The sequence below is a fragment of the Macaca nemestrina genome, chromosome 19 (assembly GCF_043159975.1).
Source record: "Macaca nemestrina isolate mMacNem1 chromosome 19, mMacNem.hap1, whole genome shotgun sequence".
Lineage (NCBI taxonomy): Eukaryota > Metazoa > Chordata > Mammalia > Primates > Cercopithecidae > Macaca > Macaca nemestrina.
The window spans coordinates 18966685-18992966 of record NC_092143.1 but is presented as its reverse complement, the minus strand read 5'-3'; the positions used below and the strand labels follow the sequence as shown (position 1 = coordinate 18992966).

Sequence of the window (26282 nt, the reverse complement as noted above, 5' to 3'; positions counted from 1 at the left end):
TCCCTTTTCCCCTCCAGGCTCCTTCTCTCTTCCTTGTAGGCACCTTCATGAGTGCTCTCAGCACTGCTCTCGTACTCCTTGTTTCTTCTAATCTCAGCCCCAGCTCTTCACCCCATCCCAGTATCATCCTCAAGAGAATCAATGGCTGATAGACTCACAACTACCCTCCCTCATCCTCCCAGAGCTTTTTCTTGGTGGTCTGTGTGAATCTCTAAATCAAGGAATGTTAACCTGAAGTGTAAATATTGGTACATTTTTCTGAAGAGTGTAAAGATTGTTGTCAGACTTTCAAAGAATTCCCTAATCCCAAAAGATGAGAGAGCCAGACTCTAAATAGTGAAATGCTATTGTCAATGAACATGTTTGGAAGGGCATAAGAGGGATGAAGGTGGTGGGGCCTTCTCTGAAACGCACCCTTTGACTTCCTTCTCTTTGGGAGGCTGAGCATTGGGAGAGAAAGAGGAGAGCACTGCTGGGGGCTGCAGTGAGTCTCCTGTTCACATTCTCCTCAAAAACTATTGAGTTACTCTGAGTTCTGCTTCCTGGTATTCAAGCAGAAATCCCATCTGAAGGTAGGTTCGGTCAACTCCCAACTCCGGGCACTGTGTCCTCACTCTGTCCAGGGGTGACTAAGATTCCAGGACTCAGGAAGCACAAATTCCTAGATCAAGGAGATGTGACAGACACCTGGACCATTGGGAAAATGTATGCCCCTGACAAGGAAAAGAGAATTCTGCATCTTTAGAAGGGTCCAGAAGTGTCATTTCTCCCTCCTCTGCCCACACTGAGTCTGGAAACACCTTGTTAGCGATACACTAAATGAGGTAACATATGTAAAGCACCCAGCAAGGAGCCCAGCAGATATTAGGGATTCAATAAATATTAGTTACCTTCCCTATTAAAAGTAACATCAGCTACAGTGTTTATGTGATTCGCTTGCTATTATTACTATATAGCACAGTAAGAAGTGTGTGCATAATTAAATACATACCACTCTGGTAATTTTGTTTTTAAATTTTATTGATAACATCATTATACGCTTTATGTAAGCTCAGAGTTTTTGTGCTTATCCAGCATGGTTATGCTTCTAACTTTCAAAAAAAATCAAGGGCACATCTGAGGGAAAAAGAGTTTGGTGGTTTAACAAGGTGTAAAAAAAGAAAAAAAAAAGTTAACATACTGTGCAATTCTAATTTTTTTTCTGTCCAAACCTAGTCTCACCCCTTCCCCTAATATCTCCACCAACCCACTGTCCTCTCTGCCCATCACACAACGCTCCCTTCCCTTTGCCTCCATTAAAAAAATCAATAGAAACATAGATAAGCCAAAAAGCTTAACATGTCACTGCTAGCAAAGACCAGGATATCTCCAGGAATATCCCCTCCCGTCTGTTTTCTGGATGCTTTGATTCACTTTGCTGGTCAACTTAGAGTCTGGGAACCCCAGCAGGATAGAGCTTGCTACAGTAGCTGACAGTTCCCTGCCAAAACTATCCTCACTACAGAATCACTGATCAAAACACTGGCTAGAAATGAATGTGGGCTGTGACTCGAAGCCACAGGGAGCTGAAAGCAACCACACCCATTTATCAATATCTAGGACTAGAAAGAAACATTAGCATCACATTGAGTAACAGCCAGACCTCTCAGACTTGAAAGCAGACATTAATGAACCAAGCCCAGAGCTGATGTTGAAGTCAAGGTTGTGGCAAAACCAGTTAGAATCCTCCATCATGGTCTAGATGTGAATGATGAGTACTAAAATAAAATGTAGGAAGCCACTGGACATATTTAGAAAATCCTCAACAGGATCTATCAATGTTTAACAATAATCTTGACTCACAACTAACTTCAGGAAATGACAGTATCCACAAATGGAATCAATCATTTCAAAATAAGCCTTGTAATATCAAACAACTTCAGCTCCCAAGTAAACCCTGGAGAGTATTTTAAACATGCTCTTCACAGAGCTCACTAGAAATAAACCAGTTGGCCTGGCTGCCCAAGAATATGCCCTAGATATTGTTTTCAATTGAAATTGAAAATAGTGTCACTGTCTGCAGGAACTGGAACACATTACTTTCTACACATATACCCCTTCAGCTACTGAAAAGAAAACCAAAAAAAGCAAAGAACAGCACCAAATCTATTAACTCTAGTCATTCTCTAGCCCCCTGGCCTCTCTCAAGCATTGCTTTGGATCCGTTAGTTACAATTGTCATTTTTTATAAAGAATGGCATGTTGGCTCATCTTGTAACTGCATGGACCTTTTGCTAGTAGCATACATACTTCCCACTGCACTAAATAAAATAAAAGTAGCAATAAGAATCTCAGAGTTTTTAGAGTTACCAGATTTGCAAAACTGAATTGACATTTTGATCTCCAAAACATTTTTAAATTTTGATAGCTTGGAAATAAATTCTTAACTCTCAGAATTACATGTAAAAAAAAAAAAAAAAGAACTACATGGGCTGGAATTTTGTTTTGTTTTCAAATCAAGAGAATTGTAATGGTCCATTTTGAAACAACATTGAAATGAAGCAAGAAGATCAACAGCATAGAGGATCAAAGCATCCAGAAAACATATGGAAAGGAATATTTATGCGTTTCGAAATCTATATATAATTCTACAGAGAAACTTAGTGACCCACCGAGATACAGAATCTGCTCTGGGAAGGAGGTATACTAGTCACGTAAACCATATAAAGCTCCGACCTGAGCAACCTGGAGGAACTTTGTCTCTACAAAAAAAATTTACAAATGAGCCAGGCATGGTGATGCGGGCCTGTAGTCTCAGCTACTCAGGAGGCTGAGGCAGGAGGATGACTTGAGCCCAGGTGGTTGAGCCTGCAGTGAGCCATGATTGTGCCACTGCACTCCAGCCTAGGCAATAGAGCAAGACCCTGTCAATTAAAATATATATTTTTTTCTCATTAAGCTATATATATATGCGGCTTAATGAAGACATACTTCTCAAGAGAAGCAAATAGCTTCTTTTTACTGTGTGAATAGTAACTCATTACTTTTTTTGAAATAAATGGTAATTTACAAAAGGTAAATAATTCTGATAGTGATTCTCTTTACCTTTTTACGAACAATTCTTGTTAGTATTTCATAAATTTTCAAACTCACAACATTTACAATACGAACTTACTATTTCACTTAAATGCTACATCATACTGCATTTCCTTAAAAATGAGTATTCAAAAATCCTTTTATGACATGATGTTCTAGTCACGCAGAGTTACGGGACAAGAATTCATGATGTCACCGCCATTTCTTCAAAGGCCATCTTGTTATGACTTTACCTTCCACAGTTTACCTAATTAATAAAGGTGCTGGAAACATTCTAGGGGACAGAGAAGAGGATTAAGTCCATGGAAATCTCTAAATGGTTTATTCCCTGGATCCACAACTTGAGGCCAGTTTCCCATGAGATATCTATCTAGGGACTAACCTAGCAAAGTTTTGGGAACTCCTCCTAGTAAAGTTTAGGTCTGAGGGAAGCAACATTCCCTCAAGATGGCTTTAAGGCAAAGAGAGAAATTAGTGCACAATTACAGAGGTAACTCATAGAATCCACACGCAGGAGTTTGGGCTCAGCCTCCAGAGGGACTGAAACAAGGAGCAAGAGCCTGCCCTCTTCCCGTGCCCTCCCCACCTCCCTCTTCTCGTCCCACTTCCTCTGCTCTGCTTCTGCAGGGCGCAGCGCCCCAGCCATGCCTGCAGGTTCCTTCCATACTCCCAGCAAACAATGTGCTTGGCCTGTCTTGGCTAAGTGTCCAACCTGTTCCAGTTTCAGCCTGGGGGATGGGCAAGTTCTTTGTTACAAACAAGGCTGCAGGGGCCAGTCCTTCAAGGATGGAAGTCAGTTCTAAGACAGAAATATGCTAGACAGACACTCCGAAAGCTGACTGGTACCATCTCTAATGAGAGTACATATATATAATGATCAGCTGCCACTGGGGAGACATATTGCCACGATATCCCTTCAGATTTTCTCATTAGAATCATGTGCAAATTATAGTATTGGAAAATCAGTTTCCTACTCTCTCTGTGTTTGGAGAGGCTTGGGAGGCCTAATTTGCCTTCTTCTCTGCTTGAGAATCTGACAATTTCCACATCATCACAATGAAGAAGCACATTTATGGTGTTTGGGGGGTTTTTTCCCAAAAAATGTCAGGTATAGAGTGTCTTTTCGACAAGCCAGGTACAATTTTATGTCTCATTACTAACAAGCTTCCATTTCTCACTATCCATCAAATACAGGGTTTGCAACTTCAATCACTTTGAGGAACCACCACTCCTGGCCAATAACTAACATGAAATCCCAAGTTAGAAAAATTCACTCCCTCCAAAAATAATGAAGGAAAAGATCCAAACAATTATGAGGAAAGATGAACATGATAGTTTATACCACAGGGGTATTTTCTTCTCTACTTTTGGAAAGACAAACTTTTACTTAGCATCTCTTATGTTCTACACACTGGGCCTTCCTGTGGCACATGAGAGGATTTCATGCTTATAGCAACCCTGCAATTCTATGTATTAGAAACTCTCTGGGCCTCAGAAATATTAAATCTTTGCCAAAAAACACAGAAGTAGAATCTAAAGCTGATTCTGCCTGACCCCAAGGCTTATGTTCTCTTACTAGTACTAATAACTAGTATCTATTGAGCATTTGCTGTGTGCGAAGGCTCTGCCCCATTGCCTCACATATAGTGACTTATGTAATAGACGTAGGAACTACTATTAGCTCCAATTTACAGGTGTGGAAGGGGATGCACAAAGAGGTTAAGTACTTGCCCAAGTTTACACATCCTGTATACAGTGGAGCAGAGGTTAGAACCCAGGCAGCCACACTTCCCATCAAGTTGCCTCCCCTGGAGAATGTGATTCTGTACATATCACGGGTCCTTTTGTAATCACTCTCAAGTTAATAGGCCTCAACTGTACCTACAAGAACAGTCATGATCCAATCACCAGTGTCAACATGAAACTAAGTCAAAATTGCATGGTTTGCCTTTTCACTGCAATGTGTGGAGAACAGAAACGATAATCTTGATAGCCAAGATTCTCAAATCCTTATTTCTCCCTAAAACAATTATTTTTCCTTATGGCCCCAAAAGATTCAAGGCATCAAGATATGCTAAGGATGTTCTCAGTGAGGGAAATCCCTTTTCACTTCTGTCTGTAGGGATGTGTAGGGGTGTGTGTGTGTGTGTGTGTGTGTGTATGTGTGTGTGTGTTTGGGGAGGGGAAGGACATAGTACTAAAGAATAATGGTAAATCTTTTCTAAGAATATTCTTTTTCTTATCTCTCCTAAGCATATTTAATGCTGAGAGACTTTTAATGCACTGTGTTTTTCTAGTATCCCCTTTTCCCGCCACTTGCTCCATTAAGTGCCTTCCAATTTCAACTCACTACAGTGCAACTGGCTTAGATAATGTACTGTCATCCATACCTCATACATCGTGTCCAGGGGACTCGCCTTACTGTAAGCCTCACTTCAATTGCAGCAAGCTGGCTATGGGCCATGACCTGTTGGGGCCCCAGTGCCCATTTATTGTAAACTATGGCTTGTGGGTGATGCTAACGAAGTTCCTCAAAAAGCCTCATTTGCATGACTTTACATTTTGCTGTATTTCCTTAAAAATTGCCAGTAAAAGACTGGCAAAGGTGTTTTTTATTACGAATTTGTTTCCCCATTTCTTGATCTCTCCTGTATGGGGGAAACAAGTTCCATTCATCCGACAAATCTCAACAAATCCCTTCATAACCACTAAAAATCAAACCCCTCCCCTCAAAAATCCTAAAACACAAATGTGGTCATTACCTCCAGATTTGGAGCTTTATATGTAAATTGTTTATGACATTCACAAAGCTGGGAAGGAACTGCAACAGCACTGTGATTCTGGAAAGACGAAGCCAACTTCAGAATTCAATTTTCAAAAGGAAATGCCATGTTTGTTTCATGTCAGCCTCTGCTTCAGATCAGAATAACAACAACACATGAATAAAGCTAAAACCGTTGCTTTGGCTGGTTATTTCCAAGCAAAGCAGAGGCAGATGGAAAGCCACTCAGTTGGCTTTAGCTCCTCATGTTGTCTACTTCCAGTCACTTTGGAAGCAGCTGAGCAAAGCTTAACCCCAGTTGGATGAGAATACACACACACACACACACACACACACACACACACACACACACCCCTATATAAATAACACTATTTTAGAAATACAGACTGGGTTGTCACACGCACAGGTGATCTGGCTGCTTTAGCAGTTCTGAAACAACAGTCTGGCTGTCCAGTTAGGGTAAAGTCTTGTCTCCTCTCCCCTCTCAACCATCCTATAATGGGCAACACCGTATATAACCTTGGTTGTGTATGTGACCCTCAAGCAAATCCAACATAATCTCTCATTAAGGAAAGATTTCTAGTAGGGAGTCTGTGGCATTTAGTAGAGTTAGAATCAACCTTTGGAGTATAAACATACGTATGTATGTAAGGAGAAAATCACCCATGCCATTGCATGTTTGCATTTACATTTATGTATATACATTATCATATCCAGCTACCTATATACATATAAAACAAAATAAAAAATGTTAGTTACACATACACATACATACACACACATTTGCTACGCCGAACATGGGGAGAGGGATGTAGGTACATGAAATATATCAGTGATTCATAGAGATTCTGATAAAGACTTGTGCAGGGAAAAAAGGAAAGTGTAACATGATTTTTAAATGAGTTTCTCTCCCCTATGTTCAGATTTCTTACCAAAGACTATTTTTCTCATTGCAATCTGGTGAAAACAGTTTGAGAGTTGCCTCTGCTGGTCTTCACCAGATGCAAAAAGAACGCAAGCACCGACCCATCACATCTTTTGTTTTCACCTCTGCCGGCGGTCTGTGTGTCAGTTCCAATAACTCCCCTGCCAACGGCTATATATGCATATCATACACACCAGAGCACCCTGGGGGCTGTGGGGAAATCAGGGCTCAGTTAGCTGTGTGATTACAGGGTCGCATCTTATCATCCTTGTACACAATCTATCCCATGACTGTTTGCAACATGACTGGGCACTGGCTGTATCCAATCTATTTCTACGCTGTATTGTTAATGGTCAAAACTGGCCTTGTTCCCCTATTCCCTCCATTTTCCAATGGAAAAAGGAAAGGAACTGATAAGCCTGAGCTCAATTTGTTCTGGCAATTATTGCAAAGTTCCTACTGTGAGGGAGGCCCTGCCCGTTGGTGCGGAATGACACGCAGCCATCCAAGGCCCAGACAAAAGGAGACCCTGCTTTTCACCAAGTGTATTCAGCCATGTATAGACATATTGGCGGAGATGCCTGCTTATTCACGCCTTAACGGAAAAAAGAGAGAGACAAGAAGCTGGAAAGAAAAAAAAAAAGAATGAAAGATTATCAAGTGATGCCAGATAGACAAAGGATAAAAATAAGATGTGAACTTGGTGAAGAGGAAGAAAGGAAAGAATTTTGACCATGGAACAGTAAATCACTGATATAATATGGGTATATATGTTTTAGTACTATTCACCTAAATTATGCTTTTATTACAGATAGAGGTTTCTATAACGATACTGAAACGTGAAATTGAGGAAAGTTATGCTTGGAGGTTGGATTATATGAGCCTTCTTCTATCTTCTCCTCTTTCTCTCCCTCCCTCCCTCTCTCTTCCCTCCACTAAGCCACAGCTGCACATTAATTCAACCAAATGAAACTTGGAATGAAATACCACCAAGATGCATTCTAAAGTGTAATTTTTCTGAAACAAGTATGTAACTTGATTAAAAAACCAAAGTACCAGTCAAAAGGTGAAAGAAATATATTACATTATGATGGAAAAGAGGTCATTTAAGAAAAGGCTGAAATAGCACTTCTTTTTGAAATGGCATATGGAGACTTTTCTAACTCTAAAAAAATGGTGACTTTTTCTTAATACTTGTCCTTATTCTCTGCTCATGAACAGAAGGAAAATGTTTGTAGATAAGGTCACTTTAAATTCTAGGCCATAGCACATGTTGCTCTCTGCAGCCAAATGCCCTCATCTGTCTCCCTTTCAACTCCATCTAATGATAATTGTTCCACCTACCTAACTCTCCAGTCTACTAGGAAAACAGTTGACAAGAGATAATGTCAGAGTTAGGTCCATGACATACCAGAAATTATATCTCCCAGCAAAAGTCATTTATTTCAAAGGATAACTAATATAATGAACTGGAGGAAATTAAGTTAATTTTAAAATCTGTTACCAGTTGCTTCTCTTTAGTCATAATGGAACTGGGGGGAAATTACAGATTCAATGGCAACATGCATTTTTTCCATTATGAAGAATGGTTTATTCAATGGATGAATCATTAGAGAATGATCCCTGTGGCCCTGTGGAACTCCACACGTAGAAGCAAAAAGCAAAAGTTTATGATCTAAAACATACTACAAAATTGTTGGGAAAAGTGAACTACAATCCCCAATGAAATTACCTCTTATGTCAATTAAGAGCCCGTTTGTCAGAGCATTTATAGCCTCAGGCAAACTCAACAAACCCATTCCTGGCTGCCGGTAATGACAGATTTCTTAGGGAGTATTATTTAATTAACAATAATTTGAAAGAGCAGCTCAGCTGAGATACTGCATTTACTTACTGGAAACACTAAGCAATGGTAAGTGAAAAAGACGTGAGATTTGTTAGCCTTCCCATTATCTTTTGTTTCTGAAATGCATCAGTAGCTGATAGGTATTTGCCACTAGATATTTTCAGCTGTCTGTGAGGACAACATGTCCAAAGAACTTTAGCTCTTACTGTACAAGGCTGCACATAGTTCTCTGCTGTTTGATTCCATTAAGAAATCCCCCAGGGCCTCAAATGTTCAGGGCCAGCATTCTTTGTCCTTCCCCCTCCAGACAAGGGCAACTGCCAGCTCCCCTTCCTTGTATACCAGGCTCCCTCCCACCCCCATACATCATTTGCTGCTAATCACCTAACTTAAGAGATGCCTTTTGTTCCCGCTCCCTTTCCAAGTCACTTTAGGCTGCATCAGCAACTTGGGAGCTGGCTGGGTCTTACTTCCCCCCAAGAGACATGCTCAAACCCCAGGGCATAGGAAGCAGGGGAAGGAAAGCCTTCTTCCCCCAAAGTTACTGAGCTGATGTCCTCGCATCCGATGGATGGCCTCTTTTATCACTGATTCTAATTTAAAGACTAATCCGGAACTGGCAAGAGGAGGGCCACTTTAAGTTGTCCTGACATACAGCAGGAGCTGGCAGCAGGAAGGGAACTCCACCACTCAGTGGCAAGCTCGGAAAATGCAAAAATAGCGCACTCTGAGAAAGGAGAAAAGTAAGTTATAAAACTTTGTCTTGTCTGTTATTTCTTTGCCATATCTTCACAAAATGTTCAAGATTGGTCAATGAAATAGAAAGATTGTCTTGGGAAATGAATGTGTCAATTTAGTTCCTGTGGGAGCCAAACAAAGTGATCTGAGATAGTCATTTTAAATTATTATTGGGTGGCTGTTAATTGTAGTCACTAGTGTCCATTAAAATTCCTGCCAACAGAAAATCTTTATCTCGACTTGATTTGTGATAAACTTAGAAATGAGCAGTCGGTGTGGAACACGGTTATTGAGCAAAGCAAATTTCTTTCATGGTTTCTGAAAAAGACAAATCTGAAATCCCAACCAGTCAGGTCGCGCTTATGTTTGTGAGTAGATTAGGACGGGATGTGTACAGAGCACTAGTTTCCACCATGGGTTAAGACTGATTGCAGAAGCAAAAGATTTTTCTCTTTGATTCTTTTGAGTCTAAAGTAGTTTTCGCTCAAATAATATCAAAGGCATCTGATTAAACACATCTCCCAGCAGGATTCTATCATAGGGCATACTTTATTATGAACAGTATAATCAGATTGATGTAATATGGCATCAGCAAGTGAAGGTCTTGTTTTGAAATAAGTTGTGGAAATAGATTTTTATCTCTTTCTTTAATCCTAATTTGATGTTATTAACCAATTGTATCATTTAAATTGACTATTAAGATTGGAATCAGTTTATCAGAATGTATTTCCCATTAATAAGGCTTTCTTTCTAGCCTCCTTCTTTAACCTTCATTTACTTTTAATACTGTGAAGAGAAACGTTTGCAAAATCTTTTTTCCTTATTATGGATTAAAGCATGTGGTTTGGTTCCTGTTAAACTATTCTTAGCCTTACAGTATAAGAACAAAAACTGGTAAAGTTTATATGGGTTTCTTTTAATAATTAGTTACTATATGGGAAAGATAAAAGGGATTATAGGGAAAGAAATAATAAACTTCGCAAAAGATACATAAGAGCATTTTCCATTCCAAGGAAACCTAAATTCTCTTACCAACATAGAAAAGAAACATACAGCAATTTTAACTGATAATGCAGTTTCCACTAGAAACATCTGAACATCTTTGTGGCTTCCTTACATGGTATTTAAATATCAGAAAGGGGAGAAAAATGTCAGCATAAAAGCAGTGGAAGCTGACTTGTAATTCTCAAATAACAATGATTTTTTCAGACAGCAGAGCTAACAATTTTGCCTTGCTGCAAGTACTACCTGGGATCAATCAGCAGGTCATAAAAAATATTTTTTTAACTGATGCTTTATAGCCAATAAGAGTAGAAATAGCTAGAATCAAGCATCATCATCAATTGATTGCACTCGGAAAGGGCAACTCGTTCTGTTCACTATACGCTTGTAAATTCAACATTTCTCCTAGGCAAAAATGAGTGAAATGTTATAAATGCTTACTACTATGTAAAATCAGCATTTTAAAACAACATTGATTTCTAGTGTTTGTAAAAGACCCTAAAATCCCTTGCTTCCATGTCCCACCCCTGGCAGATCTCCCAGCCAAAGTCAGTGTCACACTTCCTCCCCTGCAGTCTCTTGTCCCTATCATCACTCTCCACCCAAGGAAGGGCAGAAGATTTCTTAATCTCCCTGAGCAACCTGTCCCAGTTTATAAGCTTCAAGAAACCTGACGTTGTTTAAGTCTCTTTTGCCACTGATTAATGCTGTGTTCCCTGTTCCTCATTCCTAAAGAGATGCTCATCTTCTGTGAAGATGAATTTTTAAAATGTGGATATCATTATTAAGCGCACTGTGACCTTTTCTCCCCTTGCCTTAAAGATTTCCTGTTTTCAGACACTTAGATTTCATCTTTAGGGCTCCATGGATTTCTTTGAACCTGCTCCAAGTTTCAAGCCATCCTCACTCTCCAAACCTCTTTTCGTTGTATAGCTCTCAGAAACTGACAACTTCTGGCGAGGATCCCAGTCCCACCTGCTGGTTCCTCGGGATTCTACTCTTTTAATATCGCCGTACAAGTGCCAAGATTCTCTTCAAGATAAGAATGTTATATTGCTGAACCGTTGTTCACTTTTTATTTAAATAATTCAACTCCAAGTTTTATTAAATTCCTGTTGGTGCCGACACCATGCTAATGCTGAGAATACAGAGGTGACAGCCACTGTCCTCAGAGAATTTGCAGGCTAGCATGAAAAGCAACCATGTGGGCTGTGCTGGCATCATGGCCAGAGTGGCAGGGGGCACAGAAGACAGGCCTGGGGATTAATAGATGTTCCCTGGAAGAGAGATTGCTTAGCAAAGAAGGGCCAGGGAAAGGCATCTGTCTTCGAGCAAAAATATGAAGGTATTAAAACACAGCATCTATAGTTTTTCGGAGGGACTCCAAAACGTTGAGGAACAGGGAAAGATGAGAGAGAATGGTAGAGGTAGAGCCAGATCGTGTAGGTCCTTAATGTCCTGTCAAGGAGTATAGATTTTATCAGTTAAAAAATGAGGATTCATTAGAGAACTTTTAGCAGGTGAGTGGTCCGATAAGATCACTCTGGCAGATAACAGGATAGATGAGAACAGGAATACCAGCCAGAGGGCTACTGAAGGGATAGAATTTACAACACCAGAACTATGGCAATGGCAGCAGGAATGGAGAGGAAAGATAGATTTGAGAAAGACTTACAAGGCAGAACTGGCAGAACTTGACAGGTCTAAGTAACTAGATATGGGGATGTGAAGGTGGGGAGAGAAGAAATCTTACCCTGACTTCTGGATTTTGACTTGGATGGCTAGAAGTGCCCATCTTTGGGCTAGAATAAACAGAACAAGGGAAGCCCTAAATAAAATCAGGAGTCAAACTGGAAATAAATGATATCCACTGTGACTCACTAATCTTACATTGTTCAACGAGTTTCTCACTTCCAGAAGTTACTAGGTTTTATTTTATTCATCATCACTCTGTTTATCTCCTAATACTTCTCCAGTGATCCATGTGTCTAAAGCCAAGCCACAGATTTTACCATCTCTTTTACTTGTTGCATATTTGGAAAAATCTCAATGCTTAGCGATCACGACTTTAGACATCCTTAAAAGTATGAATGGATATTAAATTATTGATCTAGAACCTACTGTATAATAGTACGTGTTATTGCACTGAAGTTGAAAATGATCCATTGATGATAATTCTCCACTCAGTACTGAACCATCAGAATGTTCTCTCTTTTGTTATGCCTGAACAGACATAATCAAAAGTTGTGTACATATAGCCTGCATAGAATTCTCTTCTTTAGAGACATCTATCTCTGTCACATCATGAATGAAAATTAGACCAGTCTGACTAAACTTGTTCTGTTTTTTAAACAGAAAAATAACTTTTTCTCACCCCCTTCTAAATGCAAGAACTTGCCTTTTCATCCTTGACGGGGATTGGCTCTTTGTATTCTGAGATTGCTAAAGTTCTTCAACAATGAACTCAGTGGTCCTGGATGCCTGTCCAGGATTCCAGGTGGCAGACTGCATTTTCTAAAGAGAGCCACAATACCATCTCCCACCCTGCAGGCTCTTCTGGAGTCTCGCCACGTTCCCGTTAAGATGCATGTGGACTTGCTGTGACTCATAACCAAAAGAATGCAGCAGAAGACATAGCTTCTGCTTTGAGAACAGCAGCATTCACACCAGAGCCTTGATTGCAACTGCCATCCCCAGAGTCACCACGCTGTGACAAAGCCCAAATCAGTGCACGTGGAAATCACATGTAAAGGTGCTAAATGAGACCATATGGAGAGACAAAGATGCCCGGCAGCCCCCAGTGGCATCAGACCCAGCTGTCCAAGATCTAGCCACCATCTGATTGCAAATGCCTGACAAAACCCACACTACAACCCACATAGCCAAGATATATCCAAATTCCTGATCCATAGAAAACTGTGAAAATTAATAAAATGATGGCTGTATTAACTACATTTTGAGGGGATTTATTTTATAACAAGAGCTAGCCAGAAAATGTGATTTAGTGTCAAAATGATCCAGTACAAGATCAAATGATAAAGGACCACTGGATGAAATCTCTCTTCCCTCATTACAGGAGAATACAACTGTGTCCCTTAATTCAGGCCTCGATCTAGTTGGTTACCTTGATACGAAAAATAGCCTGGTTTCTGAAGCACCTGAAATGGCTGAGAAGATTCTGACTTAAACAGTTCTCACTCCTGATGGTGCCAGTCACTTCTGGGATTCACGATGGCTTCACTCTGCATTAAAGTATATCTAATTGCAGATCAATTTGTCTTGGGCCATTTGGGAATCTCTCTTTTTAAATAAGTCCTTTGTTAACATAGAACTTCCCAAGAAAAATTAAAATGTAAGTATATATTCAATAATCTTCTCAGAGGCTAATTGGACTGGACTTTGGGGAGGCACAAGCACTCGGGATGTGCTGAGAGTCCTCATTGAGAACACCTCGCACACTTGCTTGAAAGGTGGTTCCAGATACTAAACTAGAGAACACTACTGAAGAACCATCAGGGAATTAAAAAAACAGCCTAGAAAAATGAGGACATTGAGCCAATCCTTGCCCCATGATTTTATTACTATGATATAATTAGAGGCAGGTTGCTACTGCAGTCTCTAGGTCAAATAACAACTCTTATCATATACACGCGGCTGGGCATGGTCTGTTGGAGAGATCCAAGACCCAGTGGTACCAAGGAGAAGAGAATGTTGCATCTCAGGTTGATAAACAACACCTCCTACAATTACCTTCCATAAAGGTAACTGGGATCTGTAGATAATGGATACTGTCACACTACCAGTCCAGTTAGCTAATTCGAACATAACTTGACTCACTGTACTAGTTTATTCTGAAGTATTTCTATAGAATAGATTTTGTACTTAGATTCTATACTGCAAAGTGGCTAAATTCTCTGTTTTCTGCAGTTAAAAGGTGTGTGGCAACAATGTGAGAAATTGATAATAAACAGTGTTCTTGAGAACAGCTTTAAAACCAATTCTCGATTTTCCTTCAAAGACAGTTGAATGGTATTCCTTTGCATGAGTATGTCATAAAGTTTAGAATCATCTATTGTTGCAAATATGGATTACACTAATTTTCTGCTCTAATAATGCTAATAAATGAAAATTAAAATATATATTATAATTAGCTCAAGATCCATCAGTAATTTTAAAGACATGGCACATCATGCAAAACTGTCTTCCAGAAAGCTTTTACCAACCCACACTCCCATCCATATGTATATGATGAACAACATACGCTCAGAAACATTGGTTAGCTTAGTTCTTTTTTAATGTTTGCCAATTTAATAGGTTGAAATATTTTATTATTTGTATTTTTAAGCTGATTGTGAAACTAAAATGTTTTCTGAGGCCAGGCGCAGTGGCTCACTCCTATAATCCCAGCACTTTGGGAGGTCGAGATAGGCAGACCACTTGAGGTCAGGAGTTCAAGACCAGCCTGGCCAACATGGTGAAACCCTGTCTCGACTAAAAATAAAAAAAGTAGTCAGACATAGTGGCACATGCCTGTACTCCCAACTATTTGGGAGGCTGAGGGAGGAGAATCGCTTGAACCCAAAAGGCAGAGGTTACAGTGAGCTGACATCGTGCCACTGCACTCCAGCCTGGGCAACAGAGCGAGACTCGGTCCCAAAAAAAGTAAAATGGTTTTCATATATTTATTGATCATTTTATTTCTGCCTTTATGAATTTTTCTTATTGTCATTTGATCACTCTCTTTTGGAATGATCGCCTTTTAAATGTTGAGCATACAGATTTCTAAATATGTTAAGGACAATAAGCCCTCGTTTTCTCATGCATGTTGCCTATTTTTAATATATATTTTTAACATATAAAATATAACAATTTCTAATAACTATTTAATTCAATCTGTCAACATTTGCCTTTTCTAACTTTGATAAAGGTAGAAAGGTAGGGAAAGATTCTCTGGGAACCTTTCCCTACCTTTCTTATAATACTGGGAATTATAAAAATGGTATTCACCTGCATGTTTTCTCAGTAGCTTGTTTTTGTTTTTGTTTTTCCATGTATTCTACTAACCCACATCTTGTAATTGTTCCCATTTAACTATTCAACGCATGAGAAGTAAACTGTGGATAATGAAGAATAGAGATGTAGCCTCTTCTTTACCCCCAGTTAACCAACTTAGTGAAGAAATCTTTCTTGCCAAATATGTAACACAGATTAAGGTGGAGCTTAGTAAAAGGGAAAGTGGTAATAAAGAAAGCGGGAAATAAGAAGACAGCTAAGCCTAGCAGTTTCATAACAGATCTTGAAAAAGCTTTAGAATTTTAAGGTCTAGAAGAGCATAGTTCTGAAAATCTCTGTCCTAAAGTATTTCCACTTCCTTGATCCTGTGAAACTGCAATTGAAAGACACCATAAATATAATAGTCACCAATTTTGGAGGAATAAAGACACTAAGTGTGAACATCGATATATCCATTCTGCTCTCAGAAACACTTAACAGGTGGAAAAAAATTGTTCTGAAGTATATACAATATATTCACTACATCTGTTTCAAACCTTTCTTTTCTATTCAATTCCTTAATATTTATTTTGCTTATTTGAATATGTTCTTTTAAATTTTTGAGTCAGTTTTTATTTTATTGCAAGTAGAATATTTGCATGGGCCAAAAACAAAAAACAAAAAAAAAACCCAAGATGGCTCTGAAAGACTTATAATAAAAGGAAAAGCCATCCCCTGCTCCAACCTCAAAACCCAATCTCAAAACGTAAACCCCAAAGTTATGTATTCAAGTATTTGCCAATACATTTCTAAGTCATATGCTTATATACATTTATTGAAATACCTATTCTAGATATTAGCAGTTGGTGTTCCAGTAGGGTAATTGAGCTCTTAGTTCTTTTTACACATATTCCCAACCACTCTCTCCTCCTTCGCCCTTCAACATAGTTATATTTCAGTACTCACTAAAAGAATAGCCAATGTTTATTCAGTATGGATAAATGTTGTTTTTTACTGAGCAAAGTTATACCTGAAGATTTAATGCCTTTCTTACAGAACTTTGTGTTTTTCTTGGTCAACAATTGCCTAGGGTTTTCTTTTCTTGTCTTCTCTATGTCTATGTCACTATTTTTCCCCCAAATGCTCAAAAAATCTGTCCTGTGCCTATCAATAATTTATCCAAATCCTGGAAGCTTCTCAGTCACTCCGACACTTTGTTTCTTTCCTGGAGCCCTCCCTCCCCTCACCTGGCTGCTGTACTCACAGCCTGGGATGCAACTGCTATCCTGGGCCTTCTTCTTGCCAGTCTCCTATGTTGGATCCCCTTTCTCTTGGGTCCCATATCTTTGTAGTTTACAATTTTGCTAAAATACATGGAATTTCTCATTAGTAATACTAGGTGCTAGAAGACAGTGGAGCAATTTTCATCACAGACTTCCATGTGAAAGTCTATCTTGGAAAAGCTGTCATTGAAATGTAAGGGTAGAATAAAAACATTCTAAAAGGAGATGTAAATATAGTCTTATACTGAGGATTAGACTAATGAAGAGATTATAGGTTCAAGAAAAAGGGAATTACCAAAGAACAGGTGGAGGCTGACCTTGAAAAGAATTAGAGGAAAAAAGATCTTCTCATATCACCCTCCCTCCCCCAAATTAAGAAAGTTAAAATCTAAGCCATCAGAGATAACTTTGATGGTCACATCCCTTTAACTTAACAATATTATATATTATTAGGTGTGAACCTCGAATATCTGAGACAGGTCTTGGTTAATTTAGAAAGTTGATTTTGCCAAGGTTGAGGACGCGTGCTGTGACATAGCCTCAGGAGGTCCTGACAACATGTGCCCGAGATGGTCAGGGCACAGCTTGATTTTATACATTTTAGGGAGATATAAGACATCAATCAATATATGTAAGATGAACGTTGGTTCTGTTCAGAAAGGCAGGACAATTCGAAGCAGGGAGGGGACTTCCAGGTCACAGACAGGTGAGAGACAAATGGCTGCACTCTTTTGAGTTTCTCATTAGTCTTTTCAAAGGAGGAAATCATATATGCATTTATCTCAGTGATCAGAGGGATGACTTCGAATAGGATGGGAGGCAAGTTTGCCCTAAGTAGTTTCTAGATTTACTTTTCCCTTTAACTTAGAGATCTTGGATCCCAAGATTTATTTTCCTTTCAAATAGGTCACTGTAATTTTTCAATCCCAATAAGATTTCCAAGTATTTCTGCAAATGATGCTTTAACTTTACAAGTGATGCCACAGTTCTAGAAGACTTCTGACACATAAGGATTATGTTTTCTGTTCAAGAACAAAAATAGCATTTGTGAAAACTCACTGCTTTCTTGACTTTTCTTGACTTTGTATTGTCTTTATCTCTGCCTCTTAATATGTTCACTAATGTGCTGCAGGTGTGAACAGACATTAAACTCAGTATGGGAATACATTGATTAAATCAAAGTAAAAGCTTAAAGGCGGAAAGAATAACATTAAACTGTTAAATACTTTTTTGCCATTTAAAAATACATTGACAGTTAATATTTACTGAGCACCTAGTATGTGCCAAGTACTGCCCATAGACACATGGATAAAAGGCATTACCTATGTCTTCAAAGAGCTTACAATATAGAGGAAAAACAAACAAGTATATAATTACAATACAGAATACTGAAGTGCCAGGAAAGAAAATGCACAAACTGCTTTGAGAAGATAGATAAAAAGGGAAACACATAAGAAGTTAAATATATACACACACACACACACACACACACACAAAACTTAATCTATAGTATTAGGTCACGATAATCTGCAATACTCCTTTAAAGAAGATTATTCTTCTCATATTTGAGGCTCAAAAGGATTAAGCAATATACTGGATGTCACACATCCAGTGGCAGAGCTGGAACTGGTCTTAAACCACGATGTCCTGATTCCAAATGATACACTATGCTCCAAAAGAGATTTCTTTTCCTGAAAGCATGTATTAGAAGACAAGATTTTACTTTCCTTCAACAAGATACATAATAAACATCAGTAAGATTTTTGGTTTGTTTTGTTAGGGCATTAAAAGGTAAATTTTTCTTTTTCTTGAACAGACTGCCCTTTTATTTTGTTTTCTTTACATTTATATGGCATCAGATGCCATTGCCCATATACATTAGTATCATATTAATTTTTTTACATATATATTTTTTAAAGAGAGACAGGGTTTTGCCCTGTTGCCCAGGCTGGTCTTGAACTCCTAGCCTCAAACAATTCTCCCTATACCCAGCCTTCCAAAGTGCTAGGATTACAAGTACGAACCCACCATGCCTGGCCCAACATTACTTTGGCATGCTCAAAAACCTTCATTTGTTCACTATGAACTATCAAGCTTATTTCAAAGGCTTCAATCCAATATCCCCAGCTCCTAGCTAGTGGTCTTCTAGGTGTTCATTTCGTACACATTAGAAGAATGAAAAATAACACACCCACTATTCTAGTGTTACAGGAGATTGTGTAAAGTAAATAAGATCCAAGAAATGGACAAATCAAAAAAATCCTAGCTAAGTTGAAGTTAAAGATAAATTTTACCAGGTTAGCCACAGAGAAGTCATATCCAGGTACAGCACCAGGACAGGGAGGCTGGATTCAGAGCTGTATCTCAGGGAGGGGTGAGATGTGCTCTAAGAGAAAGAAGCTCACATTCGTTATGCCCCGAGCCACTTTGAAGTGTTGGACTAAAAAGAGAAAGTTCCTGCCTCTTTAACTAATCAGACGTAGAATGATGAATTTTTTATTCCTGCGTATAAAACCAAATTTATCACCTTGGCTCTAACTAGCACCTCCTCCCAACTTCCTGCCCCATCCCAGGCACAGAAGTTTAAGTCATGATTGCTTCATCTTGTCCAGTTCCCACTTTTCTTCTTATCCAGTTAGTTTGCAAGTGTTAGAGACTCTGCCTCCTTGATGTTTCAGACATCTGGCCAATTCTTCCCTCCCCTGGATCCTTGGTTGAAGTTCTCCTTACCAATTTTCCCTGAACTCTCAACTGATTTTCCCACCTTCTCTCCAGAAACACTACTAAACAGAGATTTATCAACATGACTTTGTTCCCCTTTTTCTTCTTTTTTTTTTCCTTTACATTTATATGGCCTCGGATGCCATTGCCCGTATACATTAGTATCATACTAACTTTACTTTTTTTTACATATATATTTTTTAAATAGAGACGGGGTCTTGCACTGTTGCCCAGGCTGGTCTTGAACTCCTAGCCTCAAGCAATCTTCCCCACACCCAGGCTTCCAAAGTGCTATCATTACAAGTGTCAACCACCACGCCTGGCCCAACATTACTTTGGCACGCTCAAAAACCTTCAGTTGTTCACTATGAACTATCAAGTATATTCCAAATACTTCAATCCAGTATCTCCAGCTCCTAGCTAGTGGTTTTTGTCTGGATTTCCTGCCTCTTTCATCCCTCCTCAGTCTCCTGAAGTGACCCTATTCTCTAAGCAAATTAAATTATTATTATTCTCCCAGACAGGTCCTTTGCATCCTGTATCTGCACCATGGTATCTGCGTTTTCTTTAACTTGGAACGCCCTTTTATTTTTCGGGGTCTAGTTCATAGGTTCCCTTAAGCCCTTATCCTCCTGATGGAAATCATTTCTCCCTTTTCTGATCTGGCCTAGCATTTTGTTTTTACGGGGTCCTGTAAACCCTCATCACCAACAGATCTGTGCCACAGTCAGTCACGTACTAAGCACATCTTGTACAGTCGCTCTGAGGAAGAATTCCAGTTCATCCTCTTCCTATGTAGCATTTGCCAATACCCGTGGTATAAATACACCATGGCCAATTTCAAGGCATTGAGAGGCCTTGAAAGTGAGAGGCTTTGAGGCATTGAGAGGCTGTGGTGAAAGGTGATAGGAGCTGACCCCAGCACACTACTGTTTGTTTCTTTGTAAAATGAGGAAATAAAACATTTAATGTGGAATTCTTATAAAGATTAAATGACAAAGTAAATGTAAATTACCTGATACAGCCTGGCATAAACACTCCATGTCATTACCTCTGCTGTTATTGCTTCTGTTATTGCTGCTGCTGCTACACTATTATTGTTAATAATGGTATTTATACCTATGCCTATTCCTATTATTATTTCTATCACTAGGATTAATGGTAATATCTCCCTCCTAAACTGTAAACTCCTTGAAGGAAGAAAAGGAAACCAGTATCTATTGAGCATCTACTATTGTTCAGGCACAAGACTTTAACCATCTCTCAAATGTCTAAGAGTTTCATATATATTTTTTTCTCAGTTAATTACAATCACCCTGTGAGACAGAGTCTATAATTACCTCCAGTTTGTAAATGACAAACAGAGACGTAAAGAGTTTAAGTCACTTGTTCAAGATTACATAGATAGTAAGTAGCAGGGCTGAAACTCACTAAAGTTTGTCTGGCTTTGCAATCCATTCTTTGATCAAACATACTGATACTCAAGATTTAAGTCTGACGTTTAGGTAGCAAACTTACCTTTGCCAAAAAATCTTCTTCCTGTGAATTATTTTTTTATGGGTCCAGGGAAAACTACAGGATTTTCCTAACTTCCTAAAATGCTGTACAAAGGCAAAGTCATAAGAAAAAACACTGAGTAGCAATTACCTGCAACTTCTTATCAAAGAATGTTAGCTACATAATTTCATTTTAAATACAAGCTTTTTATGAAGAATGAGCACAGATTTAATGCAATTATAAATGTCACATAAAACGAGAAATTAGTAGGCATGTGGAACAAGTCTCAGAAATCAAAATTGATCATTCTTGTCTAACTGTAGTCAGAGAAACTGCCCACAGACTGGGCTATAGTTTCATTAGCTTGATTAAAAGTGAAAACTGGAGGAAGGGTAAAGTAGGTCAAAAACTTCCTGACTCCTTGAGGATTAAAACATTTACCAGATACTAAGTATGGGTGAAAGGATCAGTAAGAAACTATCTGCCAGCCTTGGCGGATAGGGAAAGAAAGACAGGGCACCCTGAACTGCAAAAATTGATTATAACAAGAATGAAAAGCACAGAGGAATTGGGCATGAACTCTAGAGCAAGGATTTCTAAAGTGAAAATGCCTTTATTTATGACCCAAGCTAGGGAATTCATAGCTAGAGGGTCAGCATGTATATAGGCAACATACGGCAAGTTTTATTATGGGACTGACCAAGTTTTTCAAACCCAGGGCTCTTAATTATATAATTCAAGCTTACTACCAATTTTTTTTTGCTCTACTACACACACACACACACACACACACACACACACACACACATACGCACATCCCTACCATTATACAAAATGAGATATTGTTCCTAAACTTCAATTAAGCTACTGTGTACCTTCCCCTCACCCACATCCACCCCATACTTCCATTTACGGCTCCCAGTTTCATTTAGAAAACAGCACTCTCACATAAACTGGTACGGTGGTGGGAAGGAGAGGGAAAATAAGTAGGAGTGGTGGGAAAGGGAAGATTTCAGAGAACTGGCAATGGCCTGAGTGAACATGATAACAGCTGAACCTTTAGGCTCAGGAGTGCCACCATTTTTGAGGAACTTGGTGGAGAAGGAATTCATAGAAAGATAAATAATGAAAATTAGAATAAGCAAGAGTGGTGACCATCTTTTCTAAGAAATCTCCATGGAAATTAAGTATTATTTTTCTTCTTCTGTTCAATTTCTTAAAAATGTAATACTGTAATCCCTCAGTTCTGCATACACCATCAACATATTAACAGCTTCTCTGAGGAGTGAGGGAGGCCTACTATGAGAACATTAAATAAGTAAACATTAATGTTTAAGATATATCTTACTTCAGAAAGGTTAAGTTGGGAGGAGGGGTGTGGTGAGGCAGGTGAGGATTAGGTAGGGGAGTGGAAGTGAGAGTACAACTTAAAATTCAGCAAATCTAGTACCTGGACTACCTCTTCTGGCCCTGCTGAGAGTTGGCTGCCTCCACAGATGGGTGGCTTTGGGTGGGCTGGTGAGTTGATGACCACAAAAGGGCCATGGAGCTTCCATTCACCTAATGACTGTCCCAGAAGAAACTGTGATGGATAGAACCTCTGTAGTAAATGTAAATTAAGCTATCACTGTTACTTATGGAAAAAGCTTCAAAAATGCACTTAGAAGAGAGACTTTATGGAGATCTTAGCTATTACAACAAAACATGACAGTGTATCATAAGGTGCATCAACATTCAATCAGAATACAGCTCAATGTCATGGGGCTATTCCACCTCCCAATCAAGGTTCTCTCTTGAGAAACAGAAACAAACCCACTTAGATTAGGAGTTAAAATCCTTATGTATAGAGTACAGAAGAAATATAATAAAAACTTAGTAAACGAAAACAACTTCCGTTCAGAGAACTGTGTCCCCTTTCAGCATATAAAACCATACTACCCACCCCGTCCAAGACAGACCCCTAGTGATGGACTTTGGTCAGTAGCACAAACATACACAAACAAATCCAGGAATGTTGAAAGTGTATTTACAGAAGCACTAAAACTTTTTTCTTTATGGGATTCTGCAATGGGAATATTGTTGTTTGTGAACCATACACATTGAAATACACGAACAACTTTTTACTCCAATTTACACCCGTGACCACCTGTGTCACTCTCTGGGGTTTTGCACTGTTTACAAAAGGATTTCAATTCCTAAGTAAAATGGGTTTGTTGCTATTTCCCAAGCGAGAACCTTGATTGGGAGGTGGAATAGCATTATGACATTAAGTTGCATTCTGATTTAATGTTGATGCACTTTACGGTACACTGTCATGTTTCACTGTACTATCTAAGATCTCTACAAAGTCTCTCTTTTCTTTTAAGTGCATTTTTGAGGCTCTTTCTATAAGTAAAAATGAAAGTTTAAGAAGTTTAGCTCTTAAAACCATGACACTACTGTCTGCATTTACCTCTCTTAAAGGCATTAGGCCAAATCAGAACATTAAAACACCCCATCGTTGTCTTATATGGAGTCACAAACAGAGTCGATTGACTGCTTCTATAGAGATGTCATTTGAGCTTTGCTAAGTAGTACTTGCATTAACCATGAAAAGCTCAGGAAAACTGGAATAATGAGGAAAGAAATCAGAGCAAGACCATAAAAGCCCAGTTCATTTCAAGGAAAAAGCAGTAACCATCCCTCCCCACTACATTTTAAATATCACAATGAATTTAAGTAACAAAATAAACAATTCACTGAGAGCACACTTTATGTACAACTTTAATTTCTTCCTACTGTGTTCATTACCAAGCTGTTTTCTTTCTTTAGGGAGGATGAGGGGGAAACTTTTAAAAGACTCATTTAACGCAGAAGTCAATTTCCACTAATGTATTCTTCATGTGGCATATGTAGTCTTCCAAAGCAGATCTACATATACAAATACACATGTATCAGTATCTTCTTTTATAAGAACAACAGCAATTAGCCCACCCCAAACACATTATTGCTATTCATATCCTGTAGGGAAAAAACATGAATATGAGAACCACCTCACTTAAAATAAATGCAAACTGAGTAGTATTTCTGATAGAACTGTTTTGTAAAAAACACCTCTAATTGTGAAAAGAATAATGCAACTATTGTATAACCCAGCTTCCACCTTCTAGAAAGTTAGGCAGGGAGTCTTTTTCATGCATTCATCCCCGAGGAAGCAGAAATAAAGTGCTTTGCATCAACTGTTGCTATCAAGTTATGTAAGACAGAAAGAGTTGGTATGACACTGTGGTCTTTGTGACTTTGGGTGTGTGAAGGTACCAGTGGCTTTCAGAGAATCACCAAGGGTTCCCCAGGTCAAGATCCCACAGCCACCTTTGTACGTGTTCAGTGGAGGGGAGGAAAGTAAGAATTTGCACTACTGTGTAGGAGGCCAAAGTAGAAAAAAGAGGGAGATGAAAACAGAGGCAACCTGACCGCCTAGAAAATATTCATCACAGATTTCAAAGAAGGCTCTTCTCCTTGAGCTCTTCAGATCATGCCTCAGGTAGGGGGATAGGGGGTTTTAATTGGCAGGAACACATGCCTAGTTTGTTAGAAATTGGGAATATAAAAGACACTACTTAAAATTCCTCAAATCTCATTTTGCACATAAAATGTAGCCAGTGGAAGCAGGAGAGGAGACATCTGCAGTACCACACATGCATGCACACGCACTCTTAGATTCAAAGCAAGTTACTACAACTAGCCAGAGAAAATAACAGACATGTGTGCTTAGGCAAAATATAGGTAAGAAACAAGGATATTAAAGGGAACACACACACACACACACACACACACACACACACACATATATAGAGAGAGAGAGTGTGAGTGAGTTCTAGCTTTAATCAACGCAACCCACAAAATAATTTTCTCTACCATTGAAGAGTTTTCTAATAACTAGCCCTTCATTAAATCTCCTCAGATGGAATGCCAATGTTTGGTTATTACAGAATTAGACTGAGCCAGAATCTGGTACCAGACGGTACTTATCACAGATGTAGAGATCTGAAAAATAGCAGATATACATTATAAGCCCTTTCAGAATCCTGGCCCCAAAGGTGCCCATAAAATAGATATTTCTGGCTTAGCTACATGATTTTTACTGACCTAGGTACTTGATCTGACTGTTCAAGTTCGGTTGGTACCTTAGTCATTTACAGGGCACTTTTGCCTGCATGATCCCATCAGATTCTTGTGATGGTCCAGTGAGGTATGTGGAAGTATTACTGTCCCTGCTTAATAGATGAGGAAACTGAAATTCATACAAGTAAATAAGTCAGAGGTAATGAAGATAGAACCAGTAACCAAACTGCCTCTTAAGTCTAATGCACTTTAAGGAATTATAGATATGTTTGTGTCTTACAATATACAGAATGTTGCTTTTATGGTTTACTAATGACAGTATTCTGGCAGTGGCTTTTTTTTTTTTTTTTTTTTTTTTTTTGGCAATGTCCTTTAGTCTGCCTTCTAGGTCTCTAAAACAGCACAGCTATGTCTCACTAATCCTTCTCATCAATTCATTTCCTGGGTTAAGTTCCTTCTTCCAGAACATCTCCCTGTAGACAGGGATCAGAGAAACATGAACCGGGTTTGTCTGTTCCCAAGGGAAGATGTCCACCATCCAAAGAGAGAGAAAACAGCGAATATTTGGTAACTCACCTGCTAGCAGCACCGTTGTTCTTTATTAGCAAACACATTGCCCTCAATAAGGGGCACCTGGCTTGCTTTTTCTTAACAATCAATCTGCCTTCAGAGCTGAAGCTCGTAAGAGGCACAGCCTCCCATTCTGTTACAAAAATTCTACGGTTTCCTCAGCTACTTTCTCCTTATCACTTCTCATTAAAGTGATTTCTTATACAGAAATGAAATGGCATATTGTATTAAATAATTATAAAATATTTTAAAATTTCAATCATGAGTATTTGAGAGGAAGCTGAAAACAGTTCTGATGACGACAGGTGGAAGGTAGTAATTGAGTTAGCATCAATGCATTCACTTCAAACCACTTGTAGAAATGAAGTGTTATTTAGCTGCATGGAGCTGCAATCTCCAAATACACACATTTGTTCTCAGATGACAGCAGTTCTTCAAATTAACAGTGAAAATATTAAGCCAACGGAAGACATTTTGGTTGTTTTGACAGGTTGACTTGAGTGTTATGCCATCTCATTAAACCAAGCCAAATAAGGGAAGAAAAGATAGATGAGGCCAAAGCCCAGGAGTGAGGTCACGAGCTAAATGTGACTGCATAGCAACAAAAGTTTGACTGAGAAAGATGTGTCCCCAGGGTAGAAGTCCCTTTGCCTAAATGAGTCCTTCAGGTCAAGAAAGGAAATTTGTTGACTACATTCTCTTAGCTTGCTCCCATAGGCAGGAGACTAATAGCACTTTAAAGTCTGC

At 38.9% G+C, this 26282-nt stretch overlaps 1 protein-coding gene and 1 long non-coding RNA gene across 12 annotated transcripts in view; one reads left to right on the top strand and one right to left on the bottom strand.

Moving 5' to 3' along the window:
• The window catches only part of LOC139360002 (uncharacterized), a 247168-nt gene that overhangs the window by 127547 nt on the left and 93339 nt on the right, over positions 1–26282 (bottom strand). The window lies entirely within an intron of this gene.
• Positions 1–26282, top strand: part of LOC105477026 (cadherin 20) — a 224049-nt gene that overhangs the window by 129236 nt on the left and 68531 nt on the right. Inside the window, exon 1 of one of the 10 annotated variants that reach the window (XM_011733349.3) lies at positions 9351–9371. The exons of the other annotated variants lie outside the window; for them this stretch is intronic. The gene's annotated coding sequence lies outside the window, so the exon portion shown is untranslated. Of the gene's footprint in view, positions 1–9350; positions 9372–26282 lie in introns of those variants that run through there. 10 annotated transcript variants of the gene reach the window in all.